General features: G+C 47.3%; 1 long non-coding RNA gene across 1 annotated transcript in view; it reads left to right on the forward strand.

Annotated features, from left to right (window-relative positions):
- The window catches only part of LOC133346934 (uncharacterized), a 27,639-nt gene extending 3,030 nt beyond the window's left edge, over positions 1-24,609 (forward strand). Inside the window, exon 3 of the long non-coding RNA XR_009755667.1 lies at positions 24,519-24,609. This is a non-coding gene — a long non-coding RNA (uncharacterized LOC133346934). The remainder of the gene's footprint in view (positions 1-24,518) is intronic.

Below are 24,609 nucleotides of genomic sequence, written 5' to 3' on the forward strand. Positions count from 1 at the left end.
CTGCTCACGCCGAGGCTAAAGGGGGCAACCAAAACGGCACAAACCAAAACGGAACAAAAATGTGCTGCAACACAAAAACAACGAGACCACAAGATTGCTAGAAAAAACACGATTGGCTCTTGAATACAATCGCAGCTCTGAATCGCGCCCGTTCACGTACTGTACCGTGTGATCCCGTCAGGTTCCGAAAGCCAAGCAGGTTGGAGCCTGGCGTAGCGCTTTTGGCTGCACGAGAACCACGCGTACGACTCGCGTAGCTGCAGACGTTGTTGGCAAGCGGAGGGCAATGCTGCAAAGTCCTTTGTTGTTACTAACCCCCCCACCCACCAACGCACACTGACCGGTGTGGTGAAGTATGGTGAAAAACCCACACTGCCTGCATGGCATTGGAAGATGTTCATACAGCAGCAGTGGGTTGACGTCTGTACGTGTACAATACAAAAGATGACCTTACAAGCGTTCATTATTTTGACAGAGAAACAAACACACTCACATTTACTCCAAATGGCAGGACTATATATATCCAGTGGTGCCCAATGACTTTATACCATCTCAGAAGAGGAACTGACCCAATTGGCTACAGCGCAAAGCAGCTCAGGAAATTACGGATGATTCTGGAAACATTCCAAAATGTGCTGAGAGTCAAACTCGTCGTTTGCAATTTAAATGAAAATAGAAGCACACGTGGTGGCCATTGTATACTGTACGATACGTGTGTCGCTTTCATCGATAACGTATAAAATAGGTGACTCTTTGGTTCTTTCGGTAAAGTCACGTATAAAGAGAAAAAAATAAATTAAATTAGAAAATATTAAATTAAATACTAGCATAAAGTCACGTATAAAGAGAAAAAAATAAATTAAATTAGAAAATATTAAATTAAATACTAGCATAAAGTCACGTATAAAGAGAAAATAATAAATTAAATTAGAAACTAATACATTAAATACTAGCATACTAATTTAATGTATTGTTTTCTCTTTATACGTGACTTTACCGAAAGAACCAAAGAGTAATTCATGCAGTCACGAAAGCTCCAAATTAAAAATAGGTGACGTTTCGGTCAACGGCCCTTCTGCTTCGTAGCAGTCTTGACGGGCGCGTTCCCAGAGTGGGTTTGCTGTTGCTTCGCACACCACTGCGAGTGCAAGCTCGCCAAATGATTTACACGGTTAAAGTGAGAGTGGAGGAGAACACGGAGCTTTTACAATAATTCATAAATTCAGTCTCCCGGCTACGGTTTGGATATGGCACAGCCCCAGAGGGGTACAGCCCACGTGTGGGTACCGAATTGGGGCAACACACAGACGGGGAGGGGGGCGTGTGGGGGTGGTAGTGGGGGGTGGGTAGAGTTTGTGAGTCCCGGATTTTTCCCACCGCTCCAGCCCACTTCCCCTTTTCCCCTGGGTACGGGGCTGAGAAACACAGTTTTAGTTCTGGCTCGACTTACAAAGTTTAGACGTAAAATAGACGCGCAAATTATTTAAGGCACCACTATGCTTTCAGAAATTTCCGGCCTAGAAATAATTTTGTACTTTCACGTTTTTGTGTGTGTGTGTGTGCGTTAGTGCGTTAACAGAGGGTCGGGTTAAATACAAATGGGGGCATTGTGTGCATTTGCAACGGAACTTTTGTCTTCTTGCGTAAACTCGTGAGCATGATCTAATACACGCTCGTCTTGTACACGCTGTTGTCTACAGCACGGACTAAATGCGCAGCTTCAAGTCACTGCATATTGGACAATGGGCTCAAATCCACAGCCATCTTTTAGACAAACCACATTATCATTACAAAACTTGTTTTTTTTTCCAAATCTTCTTCCGATTGTGCTACTGGTGCCATGTCATGAGCTAAAAGTGTTCATTCGGACCTCCTGCAGAGAGCATTGCATCACCCACATTAAGGAATGGCCCACGTAAAGAAGATATCACTGCATCACAAAACTACTGTGCGTACTTTGGTATCACATTCTGCACCGGTCAACATTTGTCCAGAGTTTGTTTGCTGTGAAAAGTGCTGCTTGAGAAGCAACAGCATCATCCCATGAGATAGACACTCGGATGATGGACTATGAGGCATTTTTGTTTGTGTGTGGAGAGATATAATGGAGTTCTGCTTATTTGCTTTTGCCCGTGACATCTCTGTTTGTGATATGACGAACACTATGATACAGAAAACCTTTCAAATGACCTCTTTTACCCACACTAAGATATACTGCAATTCCCCACATGCCCTGCTGCAGAGAAAATGCCCATGATACAACAGTTAAACAAATATTGGTAATTATCACCTACAATTTACCTAAATTATGTAAATAAAAAAACTGGGTTGAGATCATCACTGCAATTGAGAACCCGGTTAAATCCCAGGCAGCTGAGACCTGGTTTCAAACCCAGGCTTCTCAGCTGTGTCGGCTCAGTGTCTTCTGATCCTTGAGCCTCCCGGCCACTTCCAGATTATGTTTTTCGACGTGGCCGAGCCTCGAAATGGCCTAAAAACAAACTTGGACGACGGCGTATTTAACTGGACGTAACCTTGGCTGGAACAGCCCGATCACATGGAGGAGTTGGAGATACTAATGGGAGACAAGAGTGTGTCTGTAACTGGAGTCAGTGCTGCTTAAATAGAAAACCGTGGGGTTATATGTGCTGAAAGGAAATGCGCAGCAACCGTTAAGGATTCTTGATCACGAACTTTTTTTTGTAAACTGGAAAAGGCGCTGCAGCGAACAACTGCAGCCAATAGCTTAAAAAAGTAAATGTGGTCGGTCACACGATCCTCTTACGGCGGTCGTTCTGTTTTGGTTCCGCCCGCGGAGGCCACGTGTCCGTTACGAGGGGGACGCTTGCCTCGTTTGTGCTTCTACCCGCGGAGCTCCGACGTTGACTGCCGAGCAACGTGAACTCACTCGGTGGACCCCAAGTTCAACTCTCCATATCCGTTGTTAGGTCTTCTAAATTATATCTACGCGGGGTATTAGACACTTACTGTGCATCTGTTTATGCAAACATGGAAAGCAGACTGGATTCGGGCCATAGGACTGTCCAGAGTTTGACTAATGCTACATTTCCACCACAATTTGGAAATCAGAACCCAGCTGTGTTGAGCTGGTCGAGGTAGGACCCAGCATGCTCCGTATCTTGCCCCAACGCTTCAACAGACGCTTTCCCATCCATCGCTGAAAGGGAATTGTAATCGTATCTGAACATTTAACCAGGTTTAACATATGGTTGGGTTAGCTCACTCCCACGTTTGACCCTGCGCCATCACTGCTGTTTTTCTGAGGTGGCTCAGCTAAACGTCTACAGCTTCCTGAGCAGGGCGAACCACGTGGCCTACCTTGAGGGAGCTGCATATGGCCCACTTGAAGCTGAGCAGGGCCTGGTTAGGCTGCTGTGGAATGTTCGGGCCAAAGCCAGTTTCCCGGTACACAAACTGGGCTGGCTCACTTCAAAGTGGCTGAGGAAACACTGGATAAGAACCAAAAGGTTCCTGGAGGATGGTTTTCACATGCCTCTAACAGCCAGCCGCTTTGTAGTATTACCTAAGGGGGGCTTCTCACTGCACACTTCACATGAGGTGGCGTATCCCAGATCTGAGGCTAAACATTAACCCAACATTTCTGGTTGAAACAAAAAAACTCCACCACATTCATGTTTATACACAGATGCCTTTGGAAATGTTCAAAGGTGGTGAACATCTGTATTTTATAACACACACACATTTTATTCCTGAAGTCAGCACCAAGACTAACTCTGCACGCTAAGACCCAAATTATAATTCTGGCACTAAACCGATATCTGGGTGTGAATTCACGTTTTCATTCACGGTGCTTTGCAGTTGGGATGGTGATGCATTGCCTTTCAAGAATGAACATTTATTTATTGACGAAAAAAATGCATTCTACATTTATATGCCGCAATGCCCCCGCACGAACATTTTATTTGAACCACTCGCCCAGCGAGGCGCCGGCACTTTGGCTGCGGCTCAACGAGCGTTTGTTTCCGAGCCAAGCAACGAGTTAACCACCGCCGCAATGTGTCCAAAAGCTGCTGTAAAGCAATTAAATGGGGGGAAAATGAACGAGGCCAATTCTTGAAAAGCAATTAGAGGAGGTTATAACTCTGACACAAAAAAAAGAGATTTCCTCGGCGAACCGAACCCTCTACGCCACGACAACCATGGCCCCCTGCACCCCACGTGCATCCCTCTCGCTACGACCCACCACATTGCCTTGCTGGCTGCAGACCCCTCTCCCGTCCTCCCCATGCAGCCCCCCACTCCTCCGTGTTTTGCACGACCACCCCCCCCCCCCCCCCCCCCGAGCAACAGTCTCAGCCAAAGCTGTGATTCGAGCTGACAGCTGCCAGGGTGGTTTTTGTGGAAAGGGATTCGGCACGCGCCATCGGTCTGACCACTGCGCTGCACGCACGCACACACATGTGAGCACACGCACACACTCACACGTGAGCGCACGCACACACACACACGAGCGCACGCACGCACACACACACTCACACGTGCATGCACGAATTTGAAAAAGTACACACAAGTACAAAAGGCAAAGATCACCTGTAAAGCCTTCACAAATTCTTGCTGCAAGTGTTGTTAGCGAGCACCTATGAAGGTGGATGGCCAGCACCGCGCACGGTTCAGATATCACTCGTCAATAATGTTAACCGGGGGCTGGAATCGAACCCAGATGGCTGGGTTTGTCGTGGCAGTGGGCTAACCACCACACCACCACTCCACCCTTAAAAAACACCTACACAAACACCCACACAAGCGCGCGCACACACACGCACAGGAGCGTTATTGTGCACGAGTCTTAAACGTGGGTGTGCGTGCGCTAAGCCCTTGGCGAGCACACACTCGGCGTGTGAGTTCAGGTGTGGACGCGAGCCATGCACACGCACGCACATCTGTGCGTGTCCGCGTTTGGAGTGTGCATGTGCGTGCGTGCGTGCTCGCGAACCGATGTGGGCCCTTGCAGCCTTCTGCACTCAGAGCCAGCGCATGCCCAGCGCTCGCCCGGGAGCTCTAGGGACCGACTGTGAGAAGCTCTGCGCAGCACGGAGGAGGAGGAGGATGCCTGTAGAAATTCTTTGAACATAATACGACCACCCCCACCCCACTTTCCTGCCAAACAAATATACATTTCTTTTTAAACGAAGCTTGTTGGGGTTTTTTTTTTACTCAACTAAATATTGTATGCCATCTAAAGTGGTAATTATCGAAAAAACATTTCTAAATTAGTGTTAACATAAAATCCCATGACTCTGTTTGGGGAAATTCACGCATTTTGTTGGTATCAATTCGGTGAATTAGCGCACAGTTATCAAATGACCAAATTGTCGCCTCCTAAAAAGTTTAGTGGTGCTGAAGTGCGGAAATCCCAACTTTGAACTTTCAACTTCGGAGAGGAGAGCCTCACCGAGTCTCAGGGACTCGTTTTCAGGAGGGTCCTGCAAGGGGACGTGGAGCCAACTCCATCGACGAGCGTTTGGCATACGTGCAACGCAACCAGAGTAACCAGAAGAAGAGAAAACACGCTTGAGGGAATAACACTCCAAACTATGCACAGGTGGATTCAAGAATCCATTGGTGCGTCATCAACTCTTTGCAACATTTGCACCCCCAAAGCCTACACCGCACAGTATCGCACTAAATTGACTAAACAAGCTCGAACCTATTTAGCTTGGAGAGATCTGATGAGATCAGGCGCATTCAGAGTCGCTTGGTTGTAGACAATTAGCGCATGAACGCCCGGTATATACACACACACGACACACACGTGTGTGTGTGTGTAGTAGCCTACAAGCACGTGCACAGCAAGGCATGGTCATGGCAGTCACGGGGGCCAAGGCCCCGCTATTGCCCAGAACAACAAACAGCGCGCACTCAGCACGGGCGTGCACATCTGCTGTGTGGATGTGAACGTCGGGAAGTCCACGGTAATCGCTTCACAGCAGGAACGAGGACCCGTTCGAATTGCGAAATCTCTCGCACGTGCTTACCAGCGGCGAGCGCGCCAGCTTGTTTACTTCCACTTATGAGCCGCTGTCTTCGTCAAATTGTACTTCAACTAATTCTAGATTTGAAGCTTTCGTGACTGCGAGGATTCATATTCTTAGGTTTTTTCGGTAAAGTCACGTAGGTAAAAAAATAAAATTAATAAAAGTAAAATTAAAATAAAATTAAAATCACGACGTTTCGGAGGCAACACAAGCTTCCGTCTTCACCTGAAGACGGAGGGATCGTCTGGTATTTTTTTCAATTTTCTTGTTTTTCTTAGTCGGGCCAGGCCCCACCATCCCCGAACAATCAGCCACCACTGCTGTGTGGATGTGCACCGCATTTGACGATTCCCCCGGTAAGCTTGGGCAGACTTTTGCGGCAAGTGTCGTTGGTGAGCTCCAAATATGTCCAAAGTAACAATGGAAAGATGAGGTGGTTTTAACACCACACCCAGCCACCTTTGTCTCTCCCGTCCCGATGGTAACTCCTCGCTTGTGGAGCATTTTGCATTCACTTTACCCAGGTGAGATCCAGGAATAATTTTTTTGCATTTAAATATTTTGGTACTGAACATTATTTGTGACCTCAGGTCTCCCTTTTTTCAACGGACTCTCACGTGGTTATAAAAAAAATTAATTCACACGTGGATACGTGTATGTACATGCATTTGTGAGGAGTGGCCGTGCAACGGTCAGTACACTGCACTATGAACTCAGCAACATGAGAGCTTTATTCCCAACCACAGATAGCATCAGCAGTGAGCGATATCGGAAGCAACCCTGGGCATCCGCGAGACAAAGGTGGCAGGCGTGGTGATGGCCACACCACCACATCATGCACCATGGTGGCCTTAATAGGTACTCAAAAACAACACTTCCCACCAAAGTGTAAATCGTGATCTTTGTCTTTTTTTTACTTTGTACGTATGTACCAAATACCACGTATTGTCACGGCGAGGTTTAAAGACATTTTAAAGAGTCATAATAATACAAATATTACACTCTCACCATGCAAGTGCCCACCATCTATGAACGTGCACACACACGCGCAGATATAACGCACATGATGGATATGCACACTTCTGTGCCTACGTGCAGGTAATTATTGGCAAGAGGGAATGCCCCCAACCAGCCCCCACTTTAGTGAAAGTTAAACCAGTGTAAACACACACTCCAGACGCACTCCAGACACACACGCAACCTTTCCTCCATTAACCCTTTCCTCGGCATGCGCGGTCCTTTCTGGCAGGATAATCTACACCTTTGACCCTGAAAGCATCTGGCAGCGGGCAGCTAACAGGCACGGCCTGACCCTTTAAATAGGAAGAAACACACCATTCACTCCGCAATCAGGCATGACGTGTGGCCCCACCCCCTCGGCTGAACTTCAACAGATATTTGTTCTACGACGATGCGTATGTTATTCTACACTTGTACTCGGAACAGTGCTCAAAAGCTTAATGAAAATGTCCACGTAAGCCAGTCATATAGAACAGTAGGAATTAGTAACAGTGATGTTTTACAGCAATGATGCTGTAACAACCCAGATTACCACCCCCCGCCCCCCCTTCTAAGAAAATAACTTCACCAACCACAAACGGGGTCTGGAGGAAGATGGGATGACTGCAGGGAAGGGCACGCTGTGGGGAGGGGAGAGGGGGGGGGGCATGACCTCCTAAATTTTTTAGTGGAGGAGATGGGGGGTGGCACGTGATGGCTTGTGACCCTCTCCCCACTGCCCATGGCGGAATATTTCATCTAAAACAGACATTCTTGAAGGGAAATCACTTAGCAGCCGACAGATGGAAACTCTCGCCATTGTTTCGGTGGCAAATGCCAGACACCCATCAACCGTAGCGTTTTAAATGAACGCACTTTACCTGTGCGTGCGGTGTTGTGAATTTATAAGCAAGATTCACACGGATTCTTTACATCTTTTACGCGGGCAAATGAATCCGTTGCAGATGAATGAATGTTCAATCGGCACGTCACCACTCTTGTAGAAATAACAAAGCCTGAATCTTACATCGCCGGATATTTCCTTATTATTATTTTTCTAAATGTGAAGAATGTACAGCATAAAAAAATCGCGTAAACAAATTGACGAACTCCAACCACTACGAAGGGACCTTTTCAACGACACGCTGTTAACTTCCCATAGACCATGGTAAGTCGAGTGGCAACACGAGGCACATTCATTCAATGCGGCACATTCGCATGCAGCGCGACGCAGACTTCCCACGGCTGGCTGCTGCTGATGCCGCCACTGCTGCTACTTCCTTGGTTAATGGGCTCGTGGACACGGTGGTTGCAGCTGCACACAGCCCAGGCTGCATGGCCGTCTTGACCAACACAGCATTACAAATTAACACATTTGTCCATTTTCATAAGGTGCTGCTGCTGCTACTGCTGCAAAAGGGAAAAGCCCCCACTCACACAGCACCATTGTGGCTCGCCTTTTGCAGACAATGAAAAGGCAATTGGACTCGGTGCAAATTGATGCGGTCGTACAAGAGCTCTTACAAACCAAGGCCGAAATAAATAATGGAATGCTCTGAAATGAAATTACAACAACTTCAAGCTACCAAACGCTGAAAGAGTTCGGTTACCCCTTGCATATAGCCCGTAACGTTTTAAAACTACCACGTTTCTACCTTTGTGTGTGATGTCACGAAGCAATTGCGGAAAGTCACGTGGATTGTGTACATTGTGACGCAGGCAAGTGCATCCACTGCAGTCCGGTTTCATAATTTGGTGATTAACCCTAAAAGCGAAAGTTCATCCTCATTCGACGAATCAATCAGATCGGCTACAAAGCATCCCCCTTACGGCGGCGGCGGCCGAGACGGGCCGGCGTCTCGTGGTACGGTCGTCCAATTCTGCAAGCGTGTGGCGAAAACCATGCTGCAAATGAAATTCTATTTGGATTTAATGACGTGTCAAAATGCCCTCTACGAATACGTTGCTGCGTGCACATTCAGGGGGGGGGGGCGCGGTTTGACGATTTACGTCGAACGATGTCACGTTAAAGTCAAATGAAGGACACCACCTAGAGAGAGAGACACACACAAAGAGACAGAGTCGGTCGTAGGCAGGAGAGGAGAATCTTGAGCCTGAACTTGAACAGGGCACCGTGGACAGCTGCAGAAAGGCAATTCGAGACGACGCGGGCAGCAGCAGACGACGGAGCGGCTTCATTGGTTGTTGTTGCAGAAAAAAGTCCAAAGGTGGCCGAATATTTAAAAAAAGTGAACGTAAATAATAAAATAATCGTGCCGACCACGCTTGATTTGACGGTACCGACCGCCGACAGTGGAAAAACAAACGGACACTTGAGTGACGGCACATTCATTTGTCCGCGCGGCAGCAAAACGCTCCGCTGATTGAGGCACGCGGGCACGTGGACACGCACTGACAAGAGTCAGAACAAAGGGCACCCCCCCCTACCCCCCCCCCCCCCCCCCGCTCGCTCCATACCTGCTCGGGTGGAGTCACTGAAAAAATGCAGAGGTTGCCGCCGCTCTACGGCTGTGACCCTTCCAGCATCTCAGCCGCGGCGGATGACAACTATCCTCCCAGCATCGAATCCCCCCCCCGCCACCCCCCCCCCCCCCCGTCAGGGAATACTTTGCACCGAAAACCAAATAAACTCCCCTGAAAAAGTCGCCCGTGAATCCAGCGGAAATACACTTCACGGAGTGGCGATGGAGCCAAGTCAGAATGTGTCCACAAACAGGGTCACGCCACCTTGTCGATCTCCTCCGCCAACCGAGACGGGATCTCCTCCGTATTCTTCGCGTCGGAGCCGGCAGCGGGTCGTCGTCGTCATCGTCGTCGTGTGCCAACGACCGTGACGATTGTTGGCACGCAATGAAGATTTGCACGATTTCAAATCGATTCCAGTGCTGCCCATCAAGAGCGGCGGGGAGAGCTCCTCTGTGGATGTCACTCGAGCCCGTGTTTGTGCTCGCCGGCTCGTATTCAGGAGGGGTTGTGCCCTAACCGTGTCCACTGCCGTTTCAAGGCAGTGTTAACGATGTGTACTATACATATGCATGTTGAACTTCTTTCGCACCGTACGTAGCCAACCGCGCTAAACGGAGGTGCGGGGAAATGACAACAAACTAAACAAAAAAGCAGTTTTAAAGAAATTAGTTTTCAATTTAGATTGAAAAGTGGATGGCTCCAGTGGCTTCCTGATATCGGAAGGGAGAGCGTTCCAGACGGCTGCAGAAGTGCATCTGAAAGCGCACAATGCAGTGATCGTCTTTGTTCGATGACTAGCCAAAATCCACCGCGAGAATGGCCGGTGTTTGCGTGATGGTTTATGCTTCTTGATGAGATCAGCAAGATAAAGCCCCCAGTGATTAAGAGGCATGAGCTGTTACAGCTTTATTACTTTACATTACTACTTGATAGATCGACGATTTCAATTTAAAACCGTACGCGAGCTCATTGGAGAACAGGCACTTGTTTTTCAAGTTAGACCTTGAATACCAACACAATGCATTGCATTGTCGTAAGATAGATAAAATGACTGCAGTGAGATGTATGCATTGATGTTGACCTTCTTTCGCACCGTACATAGCCAACCGCGCTAATCTGAGATGCGGGGGAAGGATATGAACTATAAATGCAAGCGGCAGACGACAATGGCACCAACATGAAGAGCTTTCATCCAACACTGGGACAGAGAATGAAGGACTACAATAATGAGAACGGCTAGCAACATTATTTCATATGTACAGGCAAAGGAGAATGACATCAGACACCCAGCGAGGCTCGTACCTTCACAAACCACTGTGGTGGCCGGAGTGCGCTACTGACAGAGCAGCGTCGCACTGCAGATCGCTGCACGACAGCCGCTGCGTGCGTGCGGGCAAAGGTCACGGGGTACACTGGGTCAACAGACAAACCGCACGAAAGAAAGTTCAGCTCCTGCAGGAGCTCCCAACGCGTGGAGCGGAACGTGGGACATAATGCCGAACAATGCGCGCTACGACCCGGCAACACATCGGAGAGCTGTACGGCACCACCGTGAATGCCCACGCAATGAGCCGCCTTCCGGATGATAGTTAAGGTGTAGTCCACTTTAAATTCAAACCACTGCGCTGAGTGGCTTCCCTTGACACCCTCGCAAAGCAATGGTGTTTATAGCCCACTCAGTCTAATGATCGTGGGGTGAGCAATCAGAGCTGCCGATGTCCTGAAAGCTAGAGAGAGGCCCCATCAACCAGCCGTCGTTTCTGTAATCGCGCGTTAGGGTGCAACAGCGCGGCGGAGATGAGTGGCGTTTACTGGAGAAAACGACACCAGCCGGTATCTCGTTGTCCATAATGATGTAAGAAGCCATTGAGCCCAGGAGTGCCGGTTCATCAAAAAAGACATGGGTTTAAATAGCTCCTGCAAAACAGAAATGTATGAACGTACTGTGCAAACAAAGCCAAGGAATGCAATGCATCCGAGAGGACATTAACTCATGAGAAGGGGCGATGACATCACTTCATGCACTGGGTGGATTATCACATTGGCATGATCGTGAGAAGCCTTCGTCCAGCAGTGGAGTAGCCATGGCCGATTATGATCAACAAAACGAAAACACCATCGCAAACATTTTCCAAAACAATATCGATGTTATATTGTTTTTGCTGTACATCTGTGAATAATGCGCACGTGTGCAATGTTGATTTTTTTTTCCCCGCCGCCACAAAGCACAAATCTAGAGGCTCCCGCTGATCGAATGCATGTCGCCGCAGCGGGGAGTTTGTGCCAGAAGAGATTTAGAGCGAAGGGGAACGCTTAACGCAATCCTTGCACGCTCGCGCTGCGCTCCCAAATCGCGTTTACGATCCTGAGCGATCCTGAGCGAGCGCGGAGCGGCACGAGGCGCCAAAATGCTCGGACGCGTCGCTCGGCCACACCGACGGCCAGCCACACGAGTTGACGTGATTTGCTGGTACGCATGTTGAACTTCTTTCGCACCGTACGGAGCCAACCGTGCCAACTGGAGGTGCTTCGTGTCGCGCGAGACACACAGTCTCGCTTGCAACGGAGGCTCGCTTGGTTGACCGCGCGAGGGAATAATGGCGACAATTACTTTTTTGTGCATAGAATTCAGAAAAGGATATAATGTTCACGTTCGCAATTTACAACGGTCGGCCATCAGAATGGCCTCCTGTTGTAAATTGTATCCAGTGTAGCACATTTACATATTTATGTTGAACTTCTTTTGCACCGTACGTAGCCAACCGTGCTAATTCCACTGCTGGATGGGGGCCTCTGATTGCCGCGCGTCGTGGGGGTTGCTTGACCATACTTCACCACGCTGGTCAATGACAGTCAGTGAGGCTGGTGCGCACATAGAATGGAGATAGAGTACTATTTCTGTGACTCATATCGTGGAGTCTTTACTATTCAAGTGTACTTTGGTAATGCCCCACAGCATTTCTGAGCTGTTTTAGGATTAAGTAACATTAAACGTAACAAAAAAAACGTCGACAAATCCTAAAAGTAAATATGCCAGTATATAACCCAATAAATCACGATTTCCAAAAAAAAAATACTGCTCGACACAGTCATGCGTGCAATTTCAAGTCGAATCAACGATAATCCTGGGACGGAGCAAAGAAAAACACACGGCCACGAGCGAGAGGAGCGCAAGAAGGACCACCCCCTACCCCGTGACCCCAGCGTGGCCCGCGAGCCAGGGATTAGCTCCTCCGGGTTAGAGTTTACACAAATAGAAGGTGCAAAAATTAAAAACAAAACACAAAAAAGAAAGACGCGCGCAGGAGGCCGACGGCTCGTCTGACACGAGGGCCCCGTGTTTGTTCGGCCGAGGCGCAGGCCCACACCCCCCCCCCCCCCATGCCCGCTTTCGCACAATGGGCCCGCTGTAGCACGCGGGGCCCGTGCACGGCACGGCCCTGTGTATATTATCCATGGCAGGGGGGACGTCCCGACAGAGGTAAAGGACGCAGACCTGACGGGTTTCCAACAACACAGTTGCTTGTACCGCGACGACGACGGTGGTGGTGGCGGCGGCGGCGGCGGCGCACTTTGAGAAACAGATTCGCAGCTTTTGGGGATCGTAACCTCTGGAGGGAAAGGTTGAAATATGCAGCTTCCAACAAGGGGCCACATTCGAATTTACAAACTGAGAAGCAAAAAAGTAAGACTTTAACTTGTTTCTTTGTTCTCGAATGCTTACTTTCAATTTAGCTCGTGTTGGCTCACGCACGTGCACTGTATGAGATGATTGTGCAAGGGAAGGATTTTTTTTGTTTTTAAATAAAGTTCTTTCATCGTCGGCCACAGCCAATTCACCGCTGGATGAAGGCCTCCCCCACCGAGCCGTCGCCATCTCTCACGACCCTTCCAATGCAGAGATCCACCTCGCAGTTGCACAGCAGCCGATTTCATCGCTCCATCTCCATCGCAGACACGCACTCTCATTGGGCGTTTTTTATGGCGGAGCGGAATCATCGTCTCTCTGGTATCAAACAATAACTTTGGACGAACGCGTACATCTATTACTAAGCATATAAGAGTCGCCCCTTACGAGCAGAAAATACCTGCACATTTTGTAGCTTAGCACAATCTACCGTAATGAAATGGCAAAATCTGCTACGCAAAAACGCAGCGCAAACGTATTCGCTTTTTCAGCAGACATTCTCCTTGAAATTACATGCTGAAAGTCACGCTCTTTGTTCGAGCAAATAAATAAATAACCTCATAAGAGATGCATGCGTGAATTATACAGGAGGCAGACTAACTAATCTGTCCCTTGATTATGCCGAAATCCATCATTCTATTGAATCAAAAATAATTAATTAAAACAATCTAGACGGCAATCTGCCCCCAACAGCTGACGGGCTCGTAGCCTCGCCGGACGTTCGATGAGTGTCCGGCCAAGGCAGCCGCCGACCACGACGAGACGTTTCAGAGCTGCCGCTGCTAGTGGCACACAAATCCCACTTTGTAGAAATGTTCCACAAAGGTGATGAGATCAACTGCCCACGGCCGGCCCACCGAGATGATCAAAACGGAGGAGATGCGGAATCCAAAGCGCTATTCCGCTCCCGTGAGCATTGAGGCAACGCTCATCTCCCGTTTACAGCCTCCCCCCCTCCGAGCCAGCGGTGTCAATTCCACGTTTCTATGACAGGAGCGGATAGATCAATAACATACCACTGTTGACTTCCCCCCGCAAAATGGGACTCAATGATCAACCCCCAACCAGGATTTGAACTCATGACTTTTAGATCGCGAGCCGCTCGTTCTACCGTTGGATGTGGACGGATTTCGGTGTTGACGATCGGTGCGCGTGCCCCTGCGTGGCGTTGTGCGGTCGTGCTGTGTAGCTTCTCCCACGTGTTTTCGGGTGGCTCCCGCGGTGGTTCTCGATTTGAAGCCTTCGTGACTGCAAGGATTCATATTTTTAGGTTTTTTCGGTGAAGTCACGTAGGTAAAAAAAATACAATTAAAATTAATAAAAGTAAAATAAAATAAAAATCACGACGTTTCGGAGGCAACACAAACCTCCGTCACAGCACGATAGCTGTATCAAGATAGCTCTTGATACAGCTATCGTGCTGTGACGGTTACACCTGAGGACGGAGGCTTGTGTTGCCTCCGAAACGTCGTGATTTTTATTTTATTTTACTTTCATTAATTTAATTTTAATTTTTTACCTACGTGACTTTACCGAAAAAACCTAAGAATATGAATCCCGCGGTGGTGTTCGGAGCGGTCTCCCGCGTTTCGCCGGCAGCAGCCGCAGTCTGCAGCGGCGTACAATGGAGGGAGCGAATGAGCTGTGTTCAATTCAGTTCCTGAAGAAGCTCCCAGCTCGAGAATCGAAACGTCGGACACCGCGCCGAACAACACGTGGTACAACCCGACAAAACATCGCACGGCTATAAATTTATATTGCTCGACAAAGGGGGGTGTATGTAGATCACAGCAACAACACACGCAGTGATTGACAGGTGCGAGATAAATATTGAGCAGAGAAACCCTATCACTGCCAATAGCACCTCGAGCAACTCTCACTGCCTTACTATGACCATAGTCTTTATACTAATGCTCTTTATTTAACTGGGAAAACCTCAGAGAGTCCTGAGACTATTTTTTCAGAGAGTCCAGCATTGAGATGCTTGCACGATTCCATGAATGAGCATTTGGAATGTGGGGAGAAACGGTACCCAGGGAAAATCCACGCTTGCGAGCAGGCAATACTCCGCACATATAGATTCAAGAATCCATCTGCTGGCTACCTCGCAGCACAAACTACAGAACCTGGTTGTTGCCAGGCAGTGCATGGACAGCTACGATAACTCACACTGCCTCACAATCGCTTTCATCGCCTTATTGCCCTTCTCTCCACATCATCACAACACGCTGCAAACAGCACGGTTGGCTACGTACGGTACGAAATAATTTCTACATACATGCTCCCACTACCTCAAAATCTCACACCCCGCCATTTAGCCCAACCGCTTTGCGCAGGGGACCCACCCCCTTTATCCCACGCAAACGCAGGCCGGACGGAGCAGATGTTACCACGCCCGGCCGCCCGCTAATAAAACAAGACTCCCCGAGCCAGCTCGCAGCAGCGCTGCTCACCGCTTATTAACCGCACCCTGCACGCCGCCTCCGCCAAAGCGGCCACTCGGCGGCTAAGAAACGGCCCCGCTGTTCTGCCCATTAAGGTACACGGGAGCACTCGTCTGGGTCAAACAAAGTGCACTTTTGTTTGTACGAAGCCCCGTGACTGACGAGCAGACCGAGAAACTGCAACGCCTCGGCTCAGCCTCTTTTGAATATGTGCGTCGGTCGGCTCTCTTGAAAATGTGGTGACCCAACACTTTGCCAAAAGGATCTGTCCGAATTTTTTTTTGTTGTTGTCGTACAAATGCAGCTCTTTTGTTTTTTTTTTCTGCACAAAAAGTGTTCACGTTAAAAAAAAAACTAATGCGACGACCGCAGATGGTACCAGATGGCGGACGTTACGGGCAAATGACATTTGAACGAAAACATCATCTGCAGAATATGCATCGGATGAAAGCATCCTCGCTCAGGAGAAAATGAATATGAAAATGACAAAAACTGCTCGTGCGAAGACTGCTCGAAACGCTGCGATTTGAGTGCACGCTGCGCTACGTTCCACCTTGCTCTCACCTTTCTTCACGCCGTATTACGTCTATCCTTGCAATAACAGAAAAATGAGAAACTAAATCCCACTTCGGCACGGTCTTCATCATAGAATTGTCACTTAGAAAAACGCTGCACGCATTTGAAATCGTGTATTAGTCATGATTTGTTCTGCACTTCCAAACACTGTACTGATAGGATCTTTCCATGTTCTAGAATGTGTGATCCAACGAATTATGTGATGCCTTTTGCTATCTATCTTCATTTCTGCTCCAATCGGAGGACTTTCATTTGCTGCACAATAAATCACTCTATTGATAGCCAAGCCAGGGCGAACCAATATGTCACAACCATTTTTGGGGGGGGAATACGCTCCCAAGTCCACCAGAATAAAGTCGATACTTAAATTTACACAGGGTGGTTTCAAAATGTCACAATTGGGTTATGACACCAACACACTTACAGAGCCACCAGATCTATAGCATTCACGTTCAAGCGATCAGCATGCTGTATTAACGCCCTTCAGTGTTCTCTGGAAGACGCAGGGAATGAACCTTGAACTCTGCCGAAAAAATCTGCTCGTGGCAATCGCGCTCACCGTGACGAGCACAAATAATGACACCACGGGCTCCTCTGCCTGCCCCGGTCCTCTGCGCGTTGCAGCAGTGAAACGTCTAAAATGCTAATGCTCATACAGTGCACGTCACTCGTGTGGCCGTTTTTAAAGCGGTCCCTGCATAACCTGCGGTCAGACTGGTGGCTGCACTGAACGCAGAGCAATAGCTCTACCTCCGATTAACACGGTTGGCTATGTACTGTGCGAAAGAAGTTGAACACACGACGTAGTGCTGTCGCTCACGGTGGGGCTTTTTACATGGGGTAGAGAGAGGTCGGAGAGTGACCGTTATCGCAGAGGAATTGTGCGCTTTAACCCATATGAACACCCATATAAGAGACGGAGGTCAGATCTATTCGATACTGGCACATGTCGACTTTGGGCCAGTTGAACAGGAACATCGTGCATCCAATTGTGATTTTAAATGGATGTGACAGGGCCTCCCCCACCACACTGCCGATTTTTTATGTTTTAATTTTAATAACGTTTAGTTTCATATCGCATGAACATTCATGCAAATTGCATCTAACAAACATTGAGGAACCACAGACAGGTGGTGAGCCAGTGCCAACAATTTCCCGAGCTCTGCAGTCCTCTTCATATCAAGATGTTTAATGTATAGGGGGACATATTTATGGGTCCGGACAAGAAAGGAAGTTTTCTCATCATATGGTATCCATAGAGCTGGAGTACAGGCTACGTGCATAGCCACCACCACCTGTAATTAATTTCAGTGAGTGCATTTAACCTTCTCAGCATTTAAAAATTCATTATCCGTGAATTGATAACGTTGAGAAATAATGAAATGCATTTCCAAAATAATAACGGTTTAGATACAGTATACATAAAGGTTAATGTAGATTATCATAATATTTGCGCAAATATGTTTACAAATAAGTAATTCAACTTGTTTTCGACAAGTTAGGGTAACATATACAGGTGTTTACTTTACGAGTAAAATACATTCAAATTAATTACAGTCGTGTGCTAATTTGTACTCTGTAACGTACTGGTGTACTGTGGGTGTTAATTTGCTTGGTTGTGATGTTGGACCTCGCAAGATGGAGAGGGGGGAGTTGATGCCAAGGTTAACACGGTGGGGGCTCATAGAAAATTGGTTCGCCCTTCATTTCAAAGGCAAACGTCGACCTTCGCTCGCTCCAAGTCGACCTTTCGCTCGCTCGAAATTCCTCGGCTCATGTGAACACCTGATTTGAAGCCGACATTTATTGAACGTCGACCTGCAAAATCATGTGGCCACAAGGGGTTCAATCAGAGCCCGGTCTGGGTTCAATCCTTAAAGATGTGTTTCCGCCATGTGGACAATCAGGCAAGGAGTTAGTGGTTTGAAAGCGAAACAAAAAAATTATCCGTATAAAAATCTCGAGTGATGTATTGTGGCATGTTTGTAGTTACAATAAAGTATATACAGAGGGTGGAGCGGTGGTGCAGTGGTTGGCAGTAGAATTGACAAAGGAGCTGTGAATTATTATTTTGTACAGTACGATATGGTGTATTCATTTCAACATAAACTACCCAATGACATATTGCATTTTATAACTGGCATGACAAAAAGGCTTTGATTTCAGTGCGAGTATCCATTACAACTTTTTTTGACATTCAATTGCAATTTTAAGCTGTAGAATTCACGCCGTCGTCGTCGGCGACACAATCCGACCCCCTTCAGCATTCGCAGCGCTCTCCTTCTGCCACGAGTGCGGGCGGAGGAAGCGTCCTTGTGCCGCCACGGTTGGCGATGGTTAATAATGGTAACGTCATTATCACCCGCAAGGCAGAAGGGACAGCCGGGCTCCCGGCTTACGAACCGCCGCGATCAGCACTCTTGAGCGCCGCAGCGACGAGCCGACAGAACAACGTGATCTCATTATGTAAATCATATTTAATAAAGCTATTAACATGCTAATTCCAAAGTTAATTACATCGGCCTAAACAAAAGACTCGTCGAGCCCCCCTCCCCCCCCCAAACGTGCCACATGGATGTTTTGCCATTTAGATAAATACAAATGACACGTTATTACTGCCGGGTATTTAACTCCTGTGGTCGGGTTTTGTGTTTTTTTCGTTGGCTCGCCAATGCTTTAAAGAAAATGTTCCGTCTGTAAATGCGACCGATGGTTCGGTTGTCCGATTTAAAAAAAAGGGTGAAAAAAACGTAAGGGGCGCTTTTTTCACACTCAAAAAATAAATTCACCGCAAAATCCCTTTTTCCATCAAAGTTGAATCCCTCATTACCTTTGCCGGGTACCTGGAGGGCCAGAAAGTGGAGCATTCGTATCTGGCGGGCGGGGAGAGAGGGGACGTGTGTCTGAGCACAGGGCGCGTGAACTACACGATTAAAACTCCTGCAAATTTTCCAGGAAATAATTTTTACTCAGCCCTCGCCAGCCACTCCAGCCACGTCTGGCGTGGAACCAACATATAAAAGTTGGATCAAAGCACTTTCACTGAAACTCCGGCCGTACTCCAGGCTTACATTTTTTATTTCATGAGGTTTTACAAAATATAACCCCTTCGCACCAACCCAACCTCCACCCTCCAACTCAAGTCTTTTCCGCTCATTATGAAATGGCTTTCACAACGCATTTCGTGTGATGTGGCGCCAAAGAAGGAGGTTGTGAGGCAAGGCATGATATTTGATTCATAACAATTAACATGTGCGGTAAAGGACCCCTTTTATATATAAAAAAAATAATCAGCTGCACGCAGGGGGTGAGAGCAACACGTGTTTTATGATAATTTCATGAGTGCAATAGAAACAACCACACCGCTTCAGAAAAACATGCTGCTATTAACGACTGCGCAGGGGCTCCTGCAGGAAAGCTCTTGGCAATACCCGAAAACTTCAACTTCTGATTTACACGGATGGTATCACAAGGTGGGTGAAGTTTAATGCGGTTATGGTGTTCACGACAAACAGTGTACGCGAGACACTTTGTACATGCGTAAATGAACAGAGGTATACAGATTGTGTTAGGTGTAATGTCTGTCTCTGTGGAGCATCATCAGTGCTCCCAATTGAGGGCTCAACAAATATCTCCTGATACAATGCCCTTGAATTTGGCTCAACAGGTTTATGGTAACTCGACAGCGAGGCGTAGCGAGTGGCTCAAAGTAGGATTCCAACTCAGGTATTCATGCTGCAAGGCGTTCATTTGCACATCCTCCTGCATTAGCATCGACAACCTACATTGCGTCCATTTTCTGTTACGACGTTAAAAGATACTTTTTTTGAGTTGCAATATAAATCCAAATAATCATTCGACTGCACTTGTACGTTCACAAGTAGAGCTTCCTTCAAACCGTACGGAGCCGACTGTGCTAATCGTCTGGCTACGTACAAACTTTATTCAAGTTTGTAATTTGCCACTAAGTGTCCTCGGAGAAGGTTATTTAACAATTCACGTCTCCGTAAGAAACCTCTACGGCTTAAGCATAACGTGTAAAGGGTCGTACAATGCCAGAAAGTATAGTTGAGTCAACGCAAAAGCAGTCGTTTACATTTGCGCTTTGCCACAACGCTCGCCAAAGGCCCCCATGCATGCTCAGCAAGACAGCCGTAAAGGGAACCCAACCTCATGCCACCACCCCTCCGCAGCAGGGCTGCCAAATTACGACAAAACTAATTTTTAAAACTCAGCACAGACACAATTATACTAAGTGCCCTCGTTAAGAAGAAAATACAACCGTGGATGACAAATGGGCAAGAACAGACGCTGGCTGCTGCTCCGAGCAGCGTCGGGCAGCTTTCGATCCTCCAGCCAGCAGACGACACCGTGCCCGTCGCAGGCTTCAAAGGGGAAGTGACACAAATGATGTATCGTTCAGAAATCATTTGACAAGGAGTGCCCGATGGGTGGCTGAACGGCTGGCCCCAGATAAACCCGACGCGATTCATTTATTTCTCATCACCCACTCACTCATCTGCAGTCCCGTGTGGGTTGGGATTGTTAGGGGGGGCGGGGGGGGAGCACTCTCAAAATCAGCTGGAGGCCTTGCCCATTGGGAAGTTTGGCTAGCCGAGAGGGCAGGAAGAGGTCACTGGATGAAGAGGGATGATGTATAAAGCCAGTTTCGCACAGCATGGGCTCCTGAGGGAACTCCTTATCAGGCCATACCCAGCGTCCCTCTCCCTCTCTCCTCCTGCATTTTTCCCTCTCCCCGCCCCGACCTTCTGTTGACCTTTCCCAACATCCCAGCTGTGGCTGGCTGAAGAAAAAAAAATTACCATCAGAAACAAAAAGCGACACCAACGAATCGCCAACACCCCCCCGCCGCCCCACCTCCCCTCTCGCCCATTCAACATCCCCTCCCGCCTTCTTTTAATGGAAAAAAGAATAAGCTCAATCTATTCAGACAGCCAACCGCATTTTATCATAAATTAGCACAAGTAAAGAATGGCTTTTTTTTCTCCCCCACCCCCCACGCAAACACTGCCTCCTCCACTCTGCTCAGACGGCGGCTGAGGGTGGAAAAAAAGCAGTGGCGACGCTTTTTGGGGACGGGGAGTGGTGGTAGTGGTGGTGGGGGGGGTCACGAGGAGGCTGGCCGTGGCAACACGGGGGGGGGGGAGTGGGGGGGCTTCGGAGGGGTCAGCCGTCGCGTGAACTCCAACGCAAGGTTCGCGCACGAGAGCGGCCGAGAGCATCGCGTGAGCGGCGCCCCTCGAATGGCCCGGACAATGCGCGCGTGCCGCGTCGCGAGAGACGCCGCGCGCGGAAGGAACAACGCGGGGACCCCCTTTTATTTACGAGCTTTCTCCACAATAATAGCGCCCGCCGCAGTGACCGCTTTAAATAAACAACCCAAAGAGGAAATGAAGGGAAACTTGTTGCCTAATCAAGTCTGATGGGGTTTTTTTTTTACAGCATTCAGCCCAAATTATGAAGTACAAAGACACTATTGCTCATCATGGCTAGCATATACTCAGGTACAAACCATATTGGCTGTGTTAGAGGAACAAAAGAACAGGCCGATGCCAAATGCTCACAAATGGAATTTTGACAAACATTCCACGGCAAGACATTCCTGAAAAAGTCTTAAGATCCAGTGAGGCTTTCGTGCATCAATAAAAACGAAATAGCATTCTTGAGAATTATTTCTACAAATCTCGAAGGTGTCCGCTTCTGTGGGTCGCTCTCCGTCACGAATGGCTGCACTGCTCTGCAAGAGATCCGAATGGATTCTTCTACGCACGGCATGCCACCGATAGCGCAATTGGGATAAAATTAGGCTAAAGTGTACATGTTTGTCTTAAACGTCAAGAATGTCTCTATGGAATGTGTTCACCCAGACACCGATCGCATCAACTCTTCTATTTTAGCTGTTAAAAGAAATACGTAGGCGGAAAATACATTGCAAGCAGGCAAATAAACAGCCTATTAAAACAAAATTAAATCCCGTAACGGTAAATTCCACGGAAGAGCAAGGGGTTAACATCTTTGGTGTAATCAACACTCAGTGGAGAAGACGCGACCGCCCCGGGCGTGATCACTCCATTAGCCAGGAACTGCCCCCCCCCCCCTTCGTGCGGACACAGTTCCGCCCGTGAGCGCTGCCCACACCTCGTCGACAGACGGTCACAAAAGCCGTAATTCTCACTCCTGGAACATGCTGATCAGTAATTCAAATTGGGTGGCTAATGATGCGTCGGGCTGGGGATTATTAGGGTAATCGTAAATTCGCATGAGTTTGCTACATTTGTTCACAGATTAAATTCAATTGCTGTGATGTGCATATAAAATAGCCGTTCATGTAGGTGTTCATTAAATACGAGTTGTCATTTATACAATGTATTATGTGTACGTTAAAGTCTGAATATATGCAAGGTACAACTGCTTTATAATGTACTTTACTTAGCCAAATAAAAGTTAAATAAAATGTATTGCATTTGTTTGAAGGAAGGTATGATTATGGAAATTATTAAAAAGACAATAATTACCATGTGCTTATCATGCAGCACGGTAACTATCCAGCATATCTATAGTATACGTGTGCAGACTCATATAAAGACTCGCATTTTAATAGATTCATATTCATGTTCTTAAGAAAATTTTAAGCCTCAAAATCGGGCTCCTGTTAATGTCAGACCAAGCTCAGGTGTTCCAGCACACATGCATGAATAAGTCATGATTTATCTCGATGTGCTCGGGTTTCATAATGAATATATAATCTGGAATTAAATGCCACCTACCTTATTTACGAACGCAGACACAAAAAAAACAAAGCTGGGGAGAAGCATTTATTGAACGTGGCATTTCTTCGGGGTGACCTTAGGGAACGTGTGCTTAACATTTCTGACTTTTAAACATCCTCATTATTGGCTCATTAATGGGCTCACAGGGAGGTGGCTCTCCAGCTTCAACCATCAACCTCCCCCCCCCTTACTGACAAAGCCAGACACACACATGAACAAACAATGGGCATTTTGGTGCGTACATTCTGATAATCGGTTGTTATCCCTGCTCAGAAAATGTGGGGTGGGGGGGCATACCCAAAAAAAACCCAGCAAACATTGCGAGCTGGTGGTCTAAAGTTTATCAATCAGATCTCGGTCAGACGGGCGACAGCACCAGCCTCCTTGTACAAGCGGGTCAACAGAGTTCTCCCCGCGTAATTGCCACTCGCAGCGACGGATGGAGTGTCTGCAGATGGAAAGCTCGCAGGAGATGTGCCACACTTAAGGGCTTCTGTAGAAGAAGCTTTTGCACTCGGGTGCACCGAATGCGAGTAACGAGTCACAACAATTGTCCCGTGTCTCCAACATTTATTCGCGCTCTAAACATATCTTGTATTTCTTATTTTCTACTTTTTGACCAAAGAGTGTTCATTTTTACTTCATGTAAATTACTCCGACACGCCTTTATTGATGTGCGATGCACTGTATAGACACTCGTGTTCATTTGGATACGTTTACCAGCAGTCCAGTGAAGGGCACGACAAAGGATGCAGTAACGTTTGGCACTTACGGGAGACGTGGCTCAGTGCATGTTGAAAATTTCACTGGTCAGTACAAAAATAACAAAAAACTAAATCGGCGAATTACATTTTATTTTAAAAAGGTTAAGACTTCACAAGCATTTTTTATTACATTTAGCTCTGCAAACAAGTACACATGTTTATCCAACATATGACTGCTAATCCCTGACACAGGCTTTGGCCTAATTTTGTTATTTCCCCAACAAGAGTAGGAGCTAAATATTCATGAATTTAATTTGAGCTTTGGCAGATTTAGATGAGCAGTGGTTGTAACACTTCGGGCTAATCACCAGGCCCCTCCCTTCCTCTTCTCACTCCTTCTTGACCTCTAGGAGTCAAGCAATATATTTCACAGCGGGTGGCAAATGCAGCCACACATTGAGATGATCATAAACTGTAATCCACAGCATCCACGACGCTTCAACTTACAAACCAATTTGCCAGTCACACCTCAGCCACACCCTATGGCTAGAAATAAATTGGGCGCAGCTTGCTCCAGTGATTGGAACCCAAAATTCAAAAGTGAAATCCTCTATTTTATTGTACTCCAGATTTTTTTTTCATTTTTATAACTTTATTTGTATATTTACTTAATATCAACGGATCTATAATTGTATCAATTGTACAAATTGTGTGTGTGCATTTGTATGCACGTGTGTGTGTTTTTTGAAAGATATTGTTCATTTAACTTGAGAACATTTTTAATTAGTCAATTACACCCCAATCCATTACAGGCTTAAACTAAGTTTTTCGGATCAAGCAAAAACGGACTTCTGAAGACTCCTGCGGCGCACACAGTCCTGCAAATTAAGCACTTCAAACGGT

Source organism: Lethenteron reissneri, chromosome 25, assembly GCF_015708825.2.
Source record: "Lethenteron reissneri isolate LAM-NWPU_2019-01 chromosome 25, ASM1570882v1, whole genome shotgun sequence".
NCBI lineage: Eukaryota > Metazoa > Chordata > Hyperoartia > Petromyzontiformes > Petromyzontidae > Lethenteron > Lethenteron reissneri.